Source organism: Phoca vitulina, unplaced genomic scaffold (assembly GCF_004348235.1).
Source record: "Phoca vitulina isolate PV1807 unplaced genomic scaffold, GSC_HSeal_1.0 scaffold37, whole genome shotgun sequence".
Lineage (NCBI taxonomy): Eukaryota > Metazoa > Chordata > Mammalia > Carnivora > Phocidae > Phoca > Phoca vitulina.
This window is the reverse complement of record NW_022589740.1, coordinates 16,420,064-16,439,539: the sequence shown is the minus strand read 5'-3', so window position 1 is coordinate 16,439,539 and position 19,476 is coordinate 16,420,064. Positions and strand designations below refer to the sequence as shown.

Genomic DNA, 19,476 nt, shown 5'->3' with positions numbered 1-19,476 from the left:
TCAATCAGCTGATGGTACTTGGAAAACAAAAGCTTTCCTTAAATATGTTTTTTTCATTTCTTGCCTGAGACACTGTGTCAAATATTTTGAGGTTCCAGCCAGTTGAGACGTCCTTTCACTGATGATATACCAAGCACTCAAAGACACCACTTGAGCTTCTAAATTTACTTAACATATTTTTTAAAATTATAAGTGGCCATTGACACCCATATATTTCAGAGACTGGTGAGGTTTTGTTTGAGGTGGAAATCACTTAGTAAAAATTTTTAATGTAAGGGTTATCTTAAAATCTGAGACCTCTCTACTTGGCCACTAGCCTTTGAACTTCTGAAGATGTCTTTGGTAGATGATGAAATCTATGGAAATCATTGATGATGAAATAAGACTTCTCCTTGTGAATCATATAAGAATTTAACACTTATATAAAAACCAACTTTTTAACGAAAGTTTAGGATCACCAAGAATGGTAATTCTGTGATCTTTAGACTGTGAAAGCCTGATTATAAATCCAAATTGAGTAGGACTGCCTCTTTATAACTGTTTTGCTAGAGAAAGATGGGTTATATATGATAGAAATAATAAGAAAGCTGCTTTTTAAAAATTATGAAGAGTGCTTACATCAATACAATATAATTACTATAAAATAAGCTGCTAATTTTGTACAAAATGTCCTTTCTTTTCAACAGTTATAGATTTAGAGTCTGGCTTCTCTCAAGTGTCCTACATTAAGAAAGTACTTTTTGTATTATCAATGGTATCAAATGGTATCATTTGAAGGCTAGTTGTATGTTATACTTAAAATTTTCTTTTGTCTGCCTTTCACACCCCAATCAGAACAATGCTGATAATTCTACTTCAAGAAGAGAAAGAAAACTTATAAATGAGTTTATTATATCATGGCTCTGGCCACAAATCCAGTAAAACCTGTTTCAATGTAAATACAGACAATTCCTATATTTTCAAACTTAATTTTGAAGATGAATGTTTATAAGAAACTTTGACAATACTAGATTTGAAAGCCTTGAAAGACCAGATTTGAAGGACTAGATTTGAAAGACTATATTTTCAAACTTAATTTTGAAGATGAATGTTATAAGAAACTTTGACAATACTAGATTTGAAAGTCTTATATTCCAAACCAGGATGGGTTAGGCCAATATTCTTTCATCTAAGCAATTGAAGAGTAAAACCCTTAAGATGGACATAAGCTTTTTTTTTTTTGGTGTTTTTTCTGTAAAAGACAAATACTACAATAAAGTACTTATACATCAAATCTTGCCTTCTATATCTTTACTATACTACAAATGCAGTACTTTTAAAAATTCTGCCGACTTAAGCCTGAACCTCTGTTTCCTAATAGTTTTGGGTGACTGTAGTTCAATCACATAACTATGTGTTTTGTTCTTGAACTGCTACTGCTGATTTCTTTGAATTATAGCTAGAAGTCTAAGCTTCTGCAACAATAGAGTCTCTGATGATTTAAACGCAGAAGTTAAGAAATTCAGCTGAATCTGCTTCTTTTTGGTATCAACAAAAAGTTTGTACTCAATGTCTGCCATTTTGGTCATTTGTATTTGAACTGATGGCGTAAAGTCCATTCTAAGTCAAATAAGGATATTATGTAATGCTAACCTCTTCAGAGTTTTCAACTCCATAATATTTCTATGAAGTATAGTAAGGTCTTGATTCAAAATCCAGTCCTGAATGTTCGCAAAATCACACTTAAAGGTGGTGTTCCATACACATGTATACATTCTGTCCTATCCCCCTCCCAAAAACCATTTTGGTGCTCTGTAAGACATGAAGAGCCCTTCACATACCTCTTACTGGAAAGAATTACAAGTGCTTTCAGTCCATCTTCACTTATGGCAACTTTCTTTTCTCTTATGACATGTCTTACATAGGAACAATGAGTTCCGGAGTCAGAGGACTAACTTGGAACATTATATACCAGGACTGTAATGCAAGGATAATCTTCAACTGATAGGTACAGATGAGGTAAAATATGGATTCTTCATAAATTTCTCAATTACTCTACTTCAAGTATTCTGAGCATCTTGAGTCATGGCATTAGTTAGCCTCTAATTTTAAGCCCTTCTTAGACATTGTCCTGTGCTGGTAAAGTACAGGATTGGTCCTGGAATGATATCTATTACTCCAAGAGCAAGTTGTTGATTTTTTTTTTTTAATCTCTGTATAATTGCTTAACATGGGCTAGGATTGTGGCTGTCTTTCCTAACCCTGGAGGGTTTTTGAGACGCAGATGGGCAATCAAACTTCATTCACAAGTTTTTGAATGGTTCTCAGGGTGTCCTGATGAGAAATGTGGCTGGTGTTTTTCAAGCCACGTCAGTTTTCTACTTTTGTCTGCCATGGAGTAACCAGCTCTGAGGCTCCAAGGGGAATTGTTATATCCCCAGCATGTTTGTACAGCTACTAATGAAAATCTGACTCTGGAAAGTTCACATTAGTGTTGTTACACATTTAGAAACATTATTATTATATAGTACTGGTAGTTCACAGTCATTGTAAAAAAAAAAAAAAAAAAAAGTTATGTTGATAACCAAACAGAAAATACCTCTCCTGAAAGCCTACTGCCCGGAGATTGCCATCCTTCCAAAATTTTCCAAATAACCGTTGACTAATATTCTCATACTGTTCCATTACCTTCTTTTTCTACCAATATATCATGAACATCTATTAAAAAATGAATATGCATGATAGTTTTCATGGCTACATAACATTCCCTTGGGTCACAATTAATTACTAATAACTAAGACTTATTGGGAGCTAATAGTCAAGTGTCTGATCAACCAATATGTAGCTGTGTACCTTGAGGAAAGTGATTACTGTGCCTTCAGAGAAGTCCTGTCCCTCACTTTCCTGGGGTCACCCTCCCAATATTTATCATGACTTTCTGCCCATCCATCAGAACACAATGGAAAAGGTATTTCCAAGTTTGGCTCCAGAAACTTCTGTCAAAATAAGACATAAGCTAAAGTAACTGTAAAATTTAACTATTTTATTTCGTTTATTCTATTTTTCCATCTTGATTTATTTTTTAAAAGATTTTATTTATTTATTTGACAGAGAAAAAGAGAACATGAGCACAAGCAGGAGAGCAGCAGACAGAGGGAGAAGGAGAAGCAGACTCCTCACTGAGCAGGGAGCCTGACATGGGACACGATCCCAGGACCCTGGGATTCTGACCGGAGCTGAAAGCAGACGCTTAACCAACTGAGCCACCCAGGAGCCCCTCCATCTTGATTTATTTAAAATGATTTATTTATTCTATTTTTCCCTCTTGAGTTATGCCCTGTTCCATTGTCCAGTCTAGCTCTCTAGGAATATTATGTGAGTACAGCACCAGAGCAAAGCACAAATAATGCAACACCAACAATACAAATGTCCCCAAGTTTGAACATTATTAAGGGAAAATCTGTTTCTTTGAATTTACCAGCTTCTAGAGGAATTCCTTGGCTCATGACCCCCTTTCTCCTTCTTCAATCCAGCAATGTTGTATCCCTCTGACCAGTCTTCTACAGTCACATCTTCTGAGCACAGCTGGGAATGCTTCTCTACTTTGAAGGACCCAGCTGATTAGACAATCCAAAATAATCTCCCTATCTCAAAGTCCTTAACTTGATCACATCTGCAAGTTTGCTTCTGCCATGTAAGGTAACAGTAACAGGTACCAGGAATTAGGACATAAACATCTGGAGGAACAATTATTCTGCCTATTATAATGGCCATGAAGAACATGTAGCTGCAGTCAAAATATGCTTATTGTTTAATGTCCAGGGGAAAAAATATTACGTATACTTTATTATTATTATTGCTATATAATGATAACTACTTTTATGAGATAAAAAACAGTAAAAATAAGACTAGAGGTAATCATACCAAATGGAACTCAAAAGACACAAACTGGTGGTGAAAGTGAGTGATCTCACTGGTTTGGACAACTGATATGCACCTTGAAAAATTCCTTCCACATGAAATATTAATGTGTTTTTTTCTTCTAAAAGTTACTGTGCCTCAAGGCTTCAGGTGTTTCTTCTGCTCAGGTCAACTACAGGAATTTTCTAAACTTTAGTGGGTTTAAAATTGAGATAAGTTTTTAGAAAGCAAGCTGTAATTTTTTTTAAGCAATTGGGAATTTGTGTTATTTACATTACTTTAAAACTTCTCTGCCTTGTGAACTACAGTCCATGGGGAAAACAACAAAAACTTGCATCACTTAAAAACTTCACTATGAACAAGGACACTTTCAGTTCCAAATGATACTCATTGCCTTTTAACATCTAGATTAGCTAATTTCTTTGAACTGTAAAATTTGAACAATAAATTTAAAAAAAAAGAAAAAGAAGAGAAAGTAAATATAAACTAATGAGGAATTGTAGGGACCCAGCTGAAGGTATCAGTTGCCCAGGTGCTTTTATTTGTCTGGTTTAATTTGTTCTGTGTGTCACACAAAAATGTGGCTCTCATTTCCAAATGACAAGTGTAATGGAGTGCTTTGTGAAAAACAACTGTGTTATAAATAGCACTTTATGAGAGAATCTCGCTGACAACTCATAGTTATCAGACAAAATACTTTATACAAGTAGAAAAATTAACAAATATTTTAAGAACATACATTGGGGGGAGGAGGTAGCTTTGAACTTGATGAAGTCTCTGACACTATCCCCATTTTAGCACAACTCTAGGAGCTGAGTGGATTAGAACTTGGGAGAATGCATGTAGGGGGGACTTCAAATATGGTCCTATTCTGGGAGATCCTGCTAAGACTCAGGTCATCTACCTCTCTGGAGGGGGAGTAGAACTTTTGAACTATCTTAGGAAATTTTTTTCATGGACAGCTCTTGGCATAGAGTAGGGCCTCAAGGAACATTAGCTGAATAGAAATCTAAATTTGAAATGATCATCTTCCCAGTAGCAATGCAGCACCTCAAGATATTATAATGGTTTAATCTGTAGTGGTCACAAGTACAGCCTTCATCACCAAGTACGAACCAATATCTAATGACTTCCTACTGCCTCTCACTCAACAGAGTTCTGTGTTGTTTTCTCTGCTTCTGCCAATTTCTTATTGTATTCCTTCCTTGCCATTACAGTGGTCAGTGGCACTTGGGGGAATTCTGTCCTTTATGAATAATTCTCATCATCAGAAAGATTGCTGACCCTTTGTTTGGTCATCAGATAATGGAGCTGGGGAGTGAAGCCCAGCCTAGGGTGACTACAGAAGTTGAGGAAACCTCAAGCTGCTATCTCATTCAGTGATTAGGCATGATGTCACACACAAGTAAGAGTTAAATTTCATAACTTAGGTTCTACTAGAAAAACTTCATAATTTATCAATCAACAATAAATATTATTGAGTGTTTGCTATAAACAAGATCATGTACTAAGCCCTCGGAAGGCTACAAAAATAAATAAGACAAGGGGAGGGGCACCTGGATGGCTCAGTTGGTAGAGCATGCCACTCTTGATCTGGGGTCATGAGTTCGAGCCCCACATGAGGCATGGAGATTACTTTAATAAATAAATAAATAAATAAGTAAATAAGACAAGGGGGAAGTTCTGGTCAGATTTACAATGTAATAACATTGTTTTAGCTGCATTTCAAGAGAAAGATTCTGGCTGGGAGAAAGAAGGGATTAATAGTTAGGGCATTGGTTTGGTTATTTTAATGGAAGCCAAATAATCATGGCTTCCATAAGATAGATTTATTTTTCTCTCTCATAAAAGTTTGAGGTGGCAAAAAGTCCAAGAGGATAGGGTTCCTTTTATCTTTTGGCTCCTTCATCCCCTAAGGTTTTCACTTGTAAGGCTGAACCTGACTCACCACTATCTTGTCACAATCCAGACTGCAGAAAGGTGAAAGAAGAGGAGGACGAATATTTCTATTTTAAGAATGTGGTTCAGAAGGTGCACATGTCACTTCTGTTCTCAGGTTATTGATCAGAACATCCTTGGCCAGGTGACATCGTAGCTTGGTCATATGAAGGTGCCAGGAAGGTTGGGAAATGTGGTCTCTAGCTGGGAGGCATGGTGCTCACTTCTATCACCAAAAGGAAGAAGAGAGTGTGGGTATTGGATATAATTAGCCATCTCTGCTTTAGGAGACAAGACTGGAGGCAAAGAAATTAGTTAAGACACTATTAATGCAATTATAGTAGTCTGAACTAGGTTAGTATTCATGATAATAGGAAGGATTAAAAGAGTATTTGGAAGGAAGAATTGATGGGACTTGGTAATTTATTGAATATGAGGAATAAAAGAGAGTAAGGAGTAATTAATTCATTTCTTCAGTATGTAATGAGTCCCTACTCTGTGCCAAACATCACCTTAGGTGCTGGATACACTGCGGTGAACAAACAGACACTATTTGTGCCTTAAGGAACTTAGACACTAAAATGTGATGTTCAAATTTGTTTTAAAAATTACATTTTTATATATAATTTACATTTAATATATCTATTAAGATACAGAACACAGAAGAAAGAGCAGTTTGAGGGAAAGTGATGCGTATGTGATAATCCTAATAAACTTGAGGTACCTGTGGGATAACCAATTAGTGATATTCAAGATATGGTTGAATATGTGAGTCTGAATCTCAAGAGGAAAATTGGAGTTGAGATACTTATGCACTGAGGAACATCAGCACAGGTGGTAATTTGCATCCATGTGAGTAGTAAGACTGCCCAAAGAGAGTGTTGAGAAAGAAGAGAGCCTCAGACAGAACAGCTTAGAGCATAGAGGAAGTGAATCTGAACTGGGCCATAAAGGATGGACAGGTTGGAAACAGATTAGATGGAAATAAGATGACAAATTTTATCTGAAAGCAAATAGTATTGTTTTGGTCTGGATGGGTAAATTGGGTGTAGCTTGTGGAAGGCCGTAAGAGTAGTAGTAATAATAATAATAATAATTATAATTATAATAATAATAATAACAACAATAACAACAGTCATTTTTTTTTTTTTGCACTATGTGCCAGAAACACTAGGCATTTTATACATCACAGAGATTTCTTCTTGTCATCTCCACTTGAATTCCTCAAAGGAACTAAAATTCAACACATCTAAAAGTCAACTCTTGATCTTCCTCCTGTATCCCACACCTGGTCTCCTTCTAGGGTTAATTTCAAGGAATGATGTACATTCATCCAGTTGGGCAAGCCAAAAACCTAGGAACTATTCTCCACACCTCCCTCTCCCTAATACATGAGATCCCATCTGCCATCAAGTCCTGTTGAGTTTTGCTTTTAAATACCTTCCTCCATCTTACCTTTTTTCCACACCTCCTTAATCCAAACTATCATCATCTCTCTGTTGATCTACTTCCATGGTCCCTTAATGAGTCTCCTTGACATTACTCTTTGCTTCCTGGATTCTCCTCAAGGCAACCTGAGTGATCCTTTGGAGATACAACCAGACCTTGTCATTTCCTTCATGTCAAGCCAAAGAAGTCTCCATCAAGGTCTTCCCTTTGCTTTTAGTTATTCTAAGAGACCAAAATTCTGGACATACCTACAAGGTCCATGTTCAGTTCCCCTCTGCACTCTCTGTTCCAGTGACTTTCTTTCAATCCTCTTATTTGAAGTTGTCCCTCCCAACACTGAGATGGTGTTGATTCCTAGCCCCTTTCATCTGTAAATCCTTCCTCTGCCTTCATGTCTCTGATCAGTTGTCTCTTCTCAGAACTCCTTCCCTGGCTCTTAGGACTAGGGCAAAATAGCCTACTTTCCTAACAACCCTTAAGGCAAGGCATTTTTATTTTCATCCTATAGATAAGAAAACTGATGCTAGAGAAAATCAGTGATGTTCCCAATGTAGAGCTGAGGATATAGCATCTCATTCTAAACCCTGTGCTTTTGCAATTACATCATATTTGCTTTAGCAAGAATATTTAGAATGATATTCAATGGTAATACTACATTAATAAATGTATCCATTTTTAACCTTCTTTTGTAAAGAAGTTTAGATCCAGGGGAAGGTAGAGAGAACAAGACTCCTTTACTAAAAAGGATCTATTTCTTTTTTTTAAATGTACCTAAGTGGCCCCTCACACCCACTCTAGCAGCTCCTGTTCTGCCTGCATAATTATCTGGAGATGGGACTGTAGCAGAGACATTTACCTCTCACCAAATATCCATTTGCTCTGACACATTTCCCAGCTCTAACAGATAGGCAGGGTCATGTAATTAGCTCCAACCAAAGGCTGTTAACTTGAAGTGATGTGTGTCACTTCTGGGCTAAAGCATGTAAAGGAAACCCTCCAGTTCTTTTTTCTCCTGTGTAGCAAGCTGGGGGTCTCATGTTCCAGATGACAGCTACAAAATGAAAACTGCCTAGATCCCTGAATCACCACTTGGAAGGGAGCTGGTCTGCAAAGATGCTGGACCCCAGCAGATTTTGTGAGCCGAACAAAAAAGATTCTGTGTGTTAACCACTCCAGTGTTAGAGTTGCTTGTTAGTGCAGCATACTTTGGCCTATTTGGACTAACACAAGTTCTGTAACTAAAGAGCTCTCTGGCTATGCATAATTCTACTTGTTTTCTGAATCACTAGAAACTATTCTGTTAGTCGTATTCTTGACCTCAGAGTTAGAAGTTGCTGCCCTGAGGTCTTATTGCTGTTTAACATTGATTAAATTTCTAGATTTCTTCCACCGCCATGTTGTTCTACTGCATGATCTTTGGTAGTCACCTAATCTGTTTGCCCTTAAGGTTTATTAATTGGGGAAAAAAACAGAACAACACAAAACAAACTTTGCCCTACTTTGAATAGATAATGAGAGGAATCACTAATAAAAGAATGGAAAGGTGCTTTGAATGGAAAGGATATAAAACTGCTAGGTGCTTTATTGATGGGTGCCACAAGAAGGAAGAATATCATTTCCTTCTCTTTGAAAATTCTCAATACTTTAATGATAAAATTAGTAATTACTATATCCTGACACTTGCTGCAGGGTCTATTGGAGGGATGGGTTTGAGATGACGTTGCATTGGTTACTTCACTGAAAACTTTAGACAATGTTCTTAGGAAAAACTATAACATTTTGACCTCTAAATCTTAGACTAGAGCATAAAGAAATAAATTTCTTCAAAATTACTCAGAAAATAGATACAGATAAAAGGTGGTAAAGTCAAACCTTTTGGTAAGTATTAAGGGCTCTTGGGGTTCAGGCAGGTAATTTTGAGCTACGGGTTGGTCTTCAGAATTTATTTCTGGGTAAATAACCTTGCTGGACCCACAGCAGCTCTCTTAGTAAATATCAGCTTGATGTAGGTCTGCCAGGTATCTTGCATTTCGTCCTCACCATATAATTTTCATTCTCGTCTACCCCACTTCCTTCTCCAGGAGGCTACTCTGTGGATTACACAAACTGACTCCTTGGCCTACTGGTTTCCTGTTGGGTTTGGCCAGTGAGAATCCTTCCCAGGAGACTAGAGAGAAAAAAGTGAGATCAGGTATTTAGTTTCTCTTCCTCTCTCCACAGGCTGGTCTCAGGCTGGCTGTGTCCCTCCATCTAAGGTCATTACTCTCCCAAAGGTGGCTGCTCAACAAAACTCTCCCCTTCACGGTTCTGGTAACAAGTCCCTTCCCTTCAGGCCAAGGAGTGTGGTAATAGTTCTGTTGCTGCTAACCCCAGGTTCGTGTATTATTTCTTGTGGTACCCTTAAGCTCCCTATAAATATCTAGTCTGTTTATAAATAAACCCTCCTAATTACTTTCATTCAAATGTGTGATCTGTTTCCTATTGGACATTCATTTGACATTTCTATGCATCCTCCAAAACACAACACTCAACTTACTGCTCCTGTTTGTTTTCAAATGATTGACAATGGATTCTCTCCTATCTTCTCCCAGCCACAGGCAGAGACCCAGGATAAGAGCCAAAGACAAGGTAAACCAAGAGATGTCATTGAGGTTGGGGTACCAAGAGATACGATTGGTCTTTGGAAGGCAGGGAGCATTCAGGTTGGGGTGGGATTCAAAGATTAAGGTTAATATATTCTTTGCTAATAAAAAAAATATTTACATTTTGGAGAGATCTAGTTTGAGGTAGTACATAAAAATTCACATCCTCACTTTTTGTCCATAGCATTTTAGAGAGGTGGTATAGAATTGTCATTAGAATAATGGAGTTTGGGCTCAATCTTTCTAGTTTAATTTTGATTTTTGCCACTTACAAGTTATTTGACATCGGACAAGTTATTTAACCTCTCTGTCTCAGATTCCTTATTTGTTAAGTGAAGGTAATACTACTACTTGTTAAGATTTTGTGAAGATTAAAGAAGTTGGTATATGGAAGTGCTTAGAATATTGCCCAACCCACAGTAAGTGCTCCGTAAATATTAACTATTAATATTTGGAACCAAAATAAATCCTACAGTTTATTTAGATTAATTCATGAGACAAAGAAATACAGGCATAGAGATCAAATTGCTCAGCCAAGGTCACGTAGCGAAGATCAATCTCAGGTTTGTTCATGGATTTATTTGTACAACAGATATTTATCTTACCAGTACGGAACAAAAGTTCCATTAATTTGGCCAAGTCTGTATAGAATGGTTAGAGCCAGAGTGAGAACCAAGCAAACAAACAGCAATAACAACAAACACAACCAGAAAACAAAGCCCTGGCTCCCACCTGTTCAGCTGTTTCTCTCCTCATCATGCTACGCTTGGGACTGCCTCTCTGCTATAATGCCCACTTGGATTTTAATCAGTTCCTTGTCTAGCATCCTTTGGAGAATCACCTACATCATATGTGGGGCTTATGATACTACATTTGGTGCTTAGATCTTGGTTTTTGGCTGATACGCAAAAATGAAAAAGAGCAAGAAACCTCCCCAGACGCTCCACAGCTGTGCATGTAAAAAGCACACAAATCTCTCCAACTACAATATAGCAAAAAAAAAAAAAAAAAAAAAAATCCTCAAAGTAACTGATGCTCTAAGATTTCCCCCTGGATCTGCATTTTCTGAAAGCCTCAGATGGTATGTTTTGTGTGTGCGTGCTAATTTCACCCTCCTTGGTCAAACCGTCTACTTCAGGTAGTGCAGAAGTCCTGCCGGTTGGGGAATTACCTCTGCCACCCGGGAAGGCAACATCTCCGTAAATCCTCATTTAACTATGAAGACAGCTGTAAGCCCTTTAAATTTATAAGTGAAATTAAATTGCAGAATTCTGTAGGGTGGGTTTGATGCTACCCAAAGATTCCCCAAGTGCAAAGCTAATCCTTGAGTTTAAAAGTAGCAAATCTAAATGTTTCCATTCAGGATAGAGGTTTCCTTGACTGCCAGGGAGAAGGGTTGGATGAGACTTAATCAAATAATAAAACAAAACAAAATTCACTGAGACCTAAGGTTGGGTCAACATAGGACAGGCAAAAGTGCACAATTGAAGTAATTTTCCAGGGAATTTGTGTTTGAAACAATGACTTGGAATACCAAAAAGGATTAAATTTTTTCTTAACATTTTAAATTTGCAGTTAATAATCTTTAATTAAAAGATGTTCAGCTTTAGGGAGGGAAGTTAGTATATTTTTCATGGTTCTGGCTGGAGGTCAAAAGTCTGTCGGTTCACTGTGCTAGAATTGTCTGCTGGTGTTTTGGGGCCAGCCACTCATTCTTCTTGTGCCTCGGTTTCTCCATGACTAGAAATAATGTATAATCTTTGTGGAATCTGCCTTTAACAGAAGCACGCCAATTTCTTTACATAGTGAGAGTTTGGGATTATTAACATTCAATTTGAGTTATAAAAATGTAGTTTGTATTTTAAGAACACAACTATTGAAACAAATGGAATATACCATCCCACACTATTATTGGAAAAGATATTTAAGATTGCTTTTTTTGGGGGGAGCATGACAGCTGGCTGGCTCACTTGGTAGAGTGTGCAACTCTTGATCTCAGGGTTGTGATTTCAAGTACCACGCTGGGTGCAGAGATTACTTTAAAAAAATAAATAGATAAATACAAATAAAATTATTTGTGGGGGGGAAATGTTATTTAGAATTCAAAACACTTCTCCACATGCTCAGTAATGACGACAGTGGAAAATTGAGCTTTAAGTTAACTTTTAGATGCGCAGATCTGTACTACTTGAGCACAGGTCATAAATCCTCTGGAAAATAAAACGACATGCACAATTTTATAAAATAATGCTTGCCTTATTACAGACAACACCTGCTCTGTCATATGGTTTATAAAGGAGTCACCAGATAGTGGCACCTGAACCCCTGAAATTTACAATTAATATTAACACATACACATAGATTTTCTTTAAATGAGGAAATGTGAAGATCCTCAGGTGTCACAGTGTAAACCTCTGCCTTTTTATTGAAGTGAGGATCAATTATCCTCACCAGTTTTTCCTTCCCTTGCTGCTTCTCTGCATATCAATACTTGGGGTGGATCCGTGGTTCTCAATCCCACAGGGATTAAGATCAAATTTCCCCCTCCCCCACTTTGCCCCCATTTCGCCCCACCCCTTAAAGGAATGAGATCCTAAAGGCTGGAAAGATCAAACTCTCCCTGCCTTGTAATCCTCACTTCAAAGGTCAAATGAAGATTTCTCTTGTGATAGATTTGCATTTGCCTAGCAAAGTTAAATATCTATTGTTCACCCTAAATTAGGTTGTTAAGAGCTCTTTCAAATACATTTTATGGTTATACTGACAAACTAGTCAGATTGTATACACTTGGTCTAGATATTTGAGGACGCATCTCAAGTATTAGCTATTCCTGGAAAATTGGATTTCTTTTTTAGGAGATTGTTCTGAATCAGATTTCAGATTTGACTTTTTATAATATGTTAGTATAAAAAACTGAAAGAAAATTGTTCCAGGAGAAACCACTTGGATAAAAAACTAATACATCTCCATTGAGTATCTTTTGTTTTGTTTACTCCTGAAGATTTTCAACACAGGCTGGCTTTCATTGGCTTTGGATGTGCTTTTAATTAAACATTTGGAGACTGAGGGCAAGCAAGAGCTCTCTTGAGATATAAAATCATCCTGTCCTCAGTTAACCTGAGGGAGGTACACTGGGACTTTTTAATTTATTACTTTCTTTTTTTTTAAGGTTTTATTTTTAGGTAATCTCTGCACGTGGGGCTTGAACTCATGAGCCCAAGATTAAGAGTCACATGCTCTATAGACTGAGCCAGCCAGGTGCCCCAACTTGCTCTTTTATGCTATTTATCCCATCTCATGATCTTGAATGCCAGCTACTCTAGCTGGAGTTCTCCATAGAACTCACTGTTATAAACAAATCAAGACATGAAATCAAAAGCCGTTTTATCATTAGGAAATCTGGGTGAGGTCCATACAAGCCCTCAATCATGAGTGATGCATCTGTGTGGTAGACAGAATAATGGCTCCCCAAAATGTCCGCATCCTAATCCCCAGAATCTGTGAATGTTAATTTACATGGTAAAAAGGAGATTTTGCAAATTTGACTAAATAAAAGATCTTGAGATGGGGAGATTATCCTGGAGGATCTTGAGATGGGGATAATATCCTTGCGATATTATCATTGTAAGTGTCCTTGTTAAGAGGGAGGCAGAGAGAAATCTGACTACAGAAGAGGAGAAAGTGGCATGATAAACAGGCTTTGAAGATGAAGGAAGGGGCCACAAGCCAAATACAGGTGGCTACTGGCAGCGGGGGGAAAAGGTAAAGGAACAGATTGTCCAGTCAGAGCCTCCAGAAGGAGCCAGTTCTGTCGAACACTATGATGTTAACCCTGTGAAACTGATTTTGGACTTCTGACCTCCAGAACTGCATTGTTTTAAGCCACTAAGTGTGTGGTGATCTGTTACAGGAGCAGTAAGGAATGAATATATTCTGACATTCATCATTTGGATTTAGATTGATACACATAATTTTGAACTCTTATTTTAGATTCTTATCCATACTGATTATATCTACAATGACACATCATCACACAAAATGAAGTGGATATTTGGCTGTAGAGTTCTGAATCTTGGCTTCAGTACAAATTATGATATGATACACATCTAGCTGTCTAATTTAGAAATTCAGGAATCTCAATTACGTTTATTGAAAGAATGATAGCAGTAGAGTGTAATGACTTTGGGATTCCTTTTAGAAACTGTATTGGTATCACATGTAAAAAAAATGAGAGATAAAAATTTCTCATTCCTAGATTTTAATCTCATTTAACTCAAGGAGCAAACTAGCGTGGATGTCAAGTGCTTCAGTTTGATCTTTTACGGCAACGAGCACTCAATGTACTAAAAATAGCCAGATGTGGAGGGGTGAGTTATCAGTTCTGGGACTGTTTTTCCCAGTGAGATGCTCTGAAAAATTTCAACCTGTAAATTTCATTGAGCAGCTTAGAAAATTACCGACAATGCAGCAGACCCTTCTATGTCTGAGTTTCTGCCTAACTCTGCCTGGGATCTTGTCTGTAATATGTGTTAATCTGTTTATTGACACATGTAATCAAGATCTCAGGAATCTGATCTCTAAGAACTTGAACTCAATGTTTGTATATGTGCTGTAGGCTCCATGGAGCAACCTTCTAGTAGATCAAGGCAGACACTTCTCTCATTTCCTATCCCATCTCCATGCCCATGAAGGTTTTATTTGCTTCTTTGAAGCCCTTGGCAAGTCCAGTAGAGCTGCGTCAACCCTTTCCTAAACACAGGTTAGTGATGATTCTCAGTATCCTCCTCCTCATGGCCATCAGCACTGCTATCCTCATTACCAAAGTTGGCATCTCTAGTATCTTTAGCGAACTTAGCAGTTCACAAAGAGCTTCCATTTGCATGACCTCCTCAGAATGAGATTGATCAACCTCTGGAGCTGGAAACAAAGCATTTGAGCACTTAATCTCGCAAAGGTTTTATAGAGGAATCAGGGCAACATTATCCTCCTTGCACACCTCCCACCACACTGTGTGTTACATAAAGAGTGCTTGATTAAATGTTTGCAGAACTACCATTTGTGAGTGAGGATACTACATTTCAGAGAAATTCTGTAGTTTTCCCAGTGTCTGATAGGCAGAAAGGGAATTGCAGACACTAGAACGCAGGTCCCCTCATCTATTACCTGAGGGACAAATATATATATAATAGCTAATATATATATAAATATAGAATAGCTAATATATATATATATATATATATATCGTGTCACACGTAAACCCTGGAAATGTTCTCCATGTTGTCTCAGTTGAATAAGAGTTAGGGAAAGGATCAAAAGAAAATGATTCATCAGAAAGTACATATTCATTGACCTTATCTCACCATATGTGAAGAGTAAAGAAGAAAGAAATGAAAATTGATGACGTGCCAGCTTTAAAAAAAATCAACATCATAATATTATCACTGATTGTTGACCATTTGTTGTGGAAAAAGAGGAGGGTACTATAGGTCATTTGTACTTTCTTTGTCCATTATTTTTCTCAGTGGGAAGCAGGAGTAAGATTTCCTCTTCTTTGTGAAACTAAAGACCGTTTCGGCTAGACCTTAGTTTTCCTCACCGGTGTCATATACAGCTAACCCATCTCGGGTTGATACATATGTAAATTCACACAATTGTTTCTATTTGTAGAGAGACAAGTTATTGTCAATAAAATGTGGCAAGTGCTCTTTTAAAGTCCTCAATCATTCACAGCAAATGTGTTTAAATGGCTGAGGACTAAGGAAGGTGTCTTGCTCCCTGTTGGAGACCCAATTCTGCATCCACTGAACGCTTGCGTCATTGGGAAGTCAATAATCAGTTGGAAAAACACAGGTGGAATTTAGGGCATTACATACATAGAAGGTTTCCTTGTTTCTACCAAAGATCTTAATTCAGATAGATTTAGGTTGATGAAGTTGCACAGTTCCAGGTGAAAGGAAGCTAATGTTCACTGGACTGTCGTCTCAACAACGCAATGAAGTAGAAATTATGTCTTTGGTTTTTAAGATGAGAAAACTTAGAGAAGCTAAGGAACTTAATGAAGCAGTATCACTTGAAGTTAAGAGTTGGGGCTTGAGTTTCATTGCCTTGAGTTCTAGTCCCAGTACAACCATTAGCTAGCTACTTGACTTGGGAAGAAAGTTGACTCTCTGATCCTCAGATTCTTTATCAGTCAGATAGGGATGGGATTTGGTCTAGACTAAAAGCCTTCAGTTATTTTGAGGATTAATGGTAGACTACAAATATTCAATCAATTACTATCATCAAAGCAACGGAGGTAGTAAATTTCAGATATGGGGTTCAAAGCTCAAGTGCTTCTCATTGTACCATGTTGCCCTTTGGATGGTGTTCACAAAGGCCAGAATTTCTCACAGTAAGAGGTCTAGGGTTAGAATTTTAAAATGATCTTCCTGGTCAATTTAAATCTGCTATGGAGCAAGTTGCCCACCTACAGTTGGGGCACCTGTTATGTTTTAAATTGAGCACTCTAAATGGTTACAAGAATATGAGATGGAGACCACCGGTCCCACATAATTTCAGGTTGCAGGACATGGAATGGATATCAAGAGATACAAATGGAGTTGGACAAGAGAGAATTTACCTGTCTCTTTAGAAATCAGCTTTGAAGGAGACCAGCCAAGGGTAATTCTGTTATACACACACACATTAATTGAGTACATACTGTGTGGAAAACAGCATGCAGTGAGAAATATGAAGATTTCCATAGAGATGAAGTCCCTGCTATTCTACAGTTCATTTTGGCAGAAGAGCCGGTGACACACCCAGCCCAAATCAAGGCACACTGTGTCATGGATTTAACATGCTCTAAGAATGAGGAAAAGGGAGATTAATAACAGAGACCAGAGGAGGGTAGAGGAAAATTGGTAAGACTCCTTGGAAAAAAAGAAAGGAAGTATTATGTTCCTGCAATCTATTAGGCACTGTAAGAGTTGGTTTTTAAGTTGGGTTTTGAAGGAAAGACACAATTTAATAGTTTGATATAGAAAGAATTGAGAGCCCAAGAGAAAAATAGAAAAAAAATATGCCAGGGGTGCTGAGAGCAGTTATGATTTATATGGCACATTGTTGCTCATCATCTTGGGTGAGTCCACATTTTCACATGAAATTTTAATTACAGTCAGTTTCAAGGTTTGCCTTCTTGCCATGATATAATCTAAAATTTCATTCTAAATAATGTTCAAATCATTTTACAATTTTCCTTTTAGTATGCTTTTAATATTTTCGAAACAAGGAAGAGTTATTTTTAAGTAAATACCATATAATACCAAAATTAATTTTAAAGCCAGGAAATTGTTTCTATAAATATGGTTTTAAAATCATCACATAGCTTTGAAAAGTTGTAAGAAATATTGCCTGGATCTAGTTTAAAAAAAAAAAAATACTGTCCGAAACAATTTCCCCCTTTCAGCTGGCCTCCTTTACTAAATCATACTAATTTTTAGGAGAGTTTTTTTTCAATCTGTCTCCAGTTACTAAGAAACATTTCTCAACAGATTTTTGAAAACAGGAATTTCAATTTTGATTGTCAACAAACTGAATTTTATTTATTGGTTAAATTAAACCTAATTAGGTAGGTATTCTTTGTCCAGTTTTACAGATGTGAAAACCAAAACACAAAGAGGTTCAGAGACTTTTCGAAGCAGTTTAAGACTGTGGATAAGAGCTGGGTGTGAGTTTGGCAGCCCCGAGATCAAATCTTGGCTCCATCACAAAGTAGCTAAATGACCTTGGCAAAGTAGCTGAATCTCAGTCTCCCTTGAAGCCATTTCAACTTACTAGAATTTAGTTATTTAAGGTTTTGTTTTTGTTTTTATTTTTTAAACAGTCCGGCAGATGGTCTACACATCTGAATATTCATTAAATCAGGATGGCGGACTGTATTGACTAAATTCTTCTTCTTCAACAAATCTTTAAGAACTTACCATGAGTCAGGTATTAGTCAGTAGAGATACAAAGATGAGAAAGATAGCTTTAGAGACTTTCAAAAAGTCTCCACAAATATTAATATCAAAGCAGCAAAATAGTAGGTAGTGGGCCAACTTGTTCTTTGACATCAAAATTAATCTGGCATGGACCCTATAATGCTCAAATTTCTCTTAAGCTCCTCAATAGATGTTTGGTTTGTAAAGCACTCGAATACTCTGTCAAAACTACTATTTATAAATATATCTTTGCTGCTCTGATAGAAAACTATACAAAAGTCCCTGATGTGTGTTTATTCCAACTTGCTATTTTTTTATGGGACATTCTTACAGGGCTTAAGGTAAGCCAGTATCTTTCCAGTGAAGAGCTCTGCTTTGGCTGCTCAATATCCTCAAATTACATCTATAAGCAGAATGGTCAAATTCAGAAATTTCAAAAAACACTCTATTTACCTTCGACCTATTCGATTAATTTTGACTTTATTTGATTGTTTGCTTTACCACTTTGCTCTCTAGCCTCCTACCTTCCCGGGAGAATTGGATCATTTTGTTCCTTGACTCTCGAAGAGTGAAGGTCAAACTGTGGTCTGGAGAAGCCTCATCCTGGAGCATTAGCTGCTGGACAGGGTCTGTCGCACCGCGATCGCAGAACTTATCTGCAAACCCGTGCCACTTCTCAAAGCCACGTTGCAATGAAGTCCTGCAGAGAACACAAGGTTATGCTGCTATAAATTCATGCTTTAACAATTTTTTTTTCAAAGGGTATATTTTATTACTTGTAAAAGCGAAGACATTTTTAATGATTTTCTTGGTTGATATGTATTAGCATATCTATGCCTATGCATAGTATTTCATATTATAAATAAATATTATAAATATTATAAATTTGAACCTGAACTTTTCCCTCCATGCTTCCCTGCACTTACTTTGTACACATCCTTGTCAGAGGAGACGGTCTTCTGCTTCAGACTGTCGGGTCCTTAGGGGCAGATGCATCAAAATCCAGTCAGGATAACAGTCCAGTTATTTTTACAAACAGAATTTAATATAATGAATAGTTATAACAGAACGTGTAGGAAGAGACCTCTACACTATCACAGCTGTAGCAATGGCAGAAAGCAGCTACCACGCCTAGGCTGGAGAGTACAAAGGGAAGAAGTTGGAATTATTAACCCTCAGAAACTCAGAGGTGAGCCCCGTGGAGCTAAACCCCAGAACGCAGGGCGCACCTGCTAACTGGTGCTGGCATCTCCGAGGTGGGGCGTGATGAGGCTGGTTCTTCAAGCGCTGGGCAAACTTCCAACTGGATTCAGCTGCTGCTACAAGAAAGCACTGCAGGGTGGGGAAGTTTTGCCTGCACGATGCCTTCAGGAATCCCAAGCAGAAAGGAAGCCCCAGAAGGAACAAGCAGAAAGGAGCAAATCCCTTCTTCTTTTTCCACTGTTGCGAACTACCCCTAGAGACCCCTAGTACCAGGACTCAACATACAGCCAGCAGGCAAAGCAGAAACATAGTTTGCAAAGTCCCAGCTCCAGCCTCACAGAGCAGAGTAGGGAAGGGTAGGCTTGGAGATGAGAGACAATAGC

General features: G+C 37.6%; 1 pseudogene; it reads right to left on the bottom strand.

Moving 5' to 3' along the window:
- Nucleotides 1-1,412: 1,412 nt before the first annotated feature.
- On the bottom strand, nt 1,413-19,139 carry LOC116646653 (annotated as a pseudogene).
- Nucleotides 19,140-19,476: the final 337 nt, after the last annotated feature.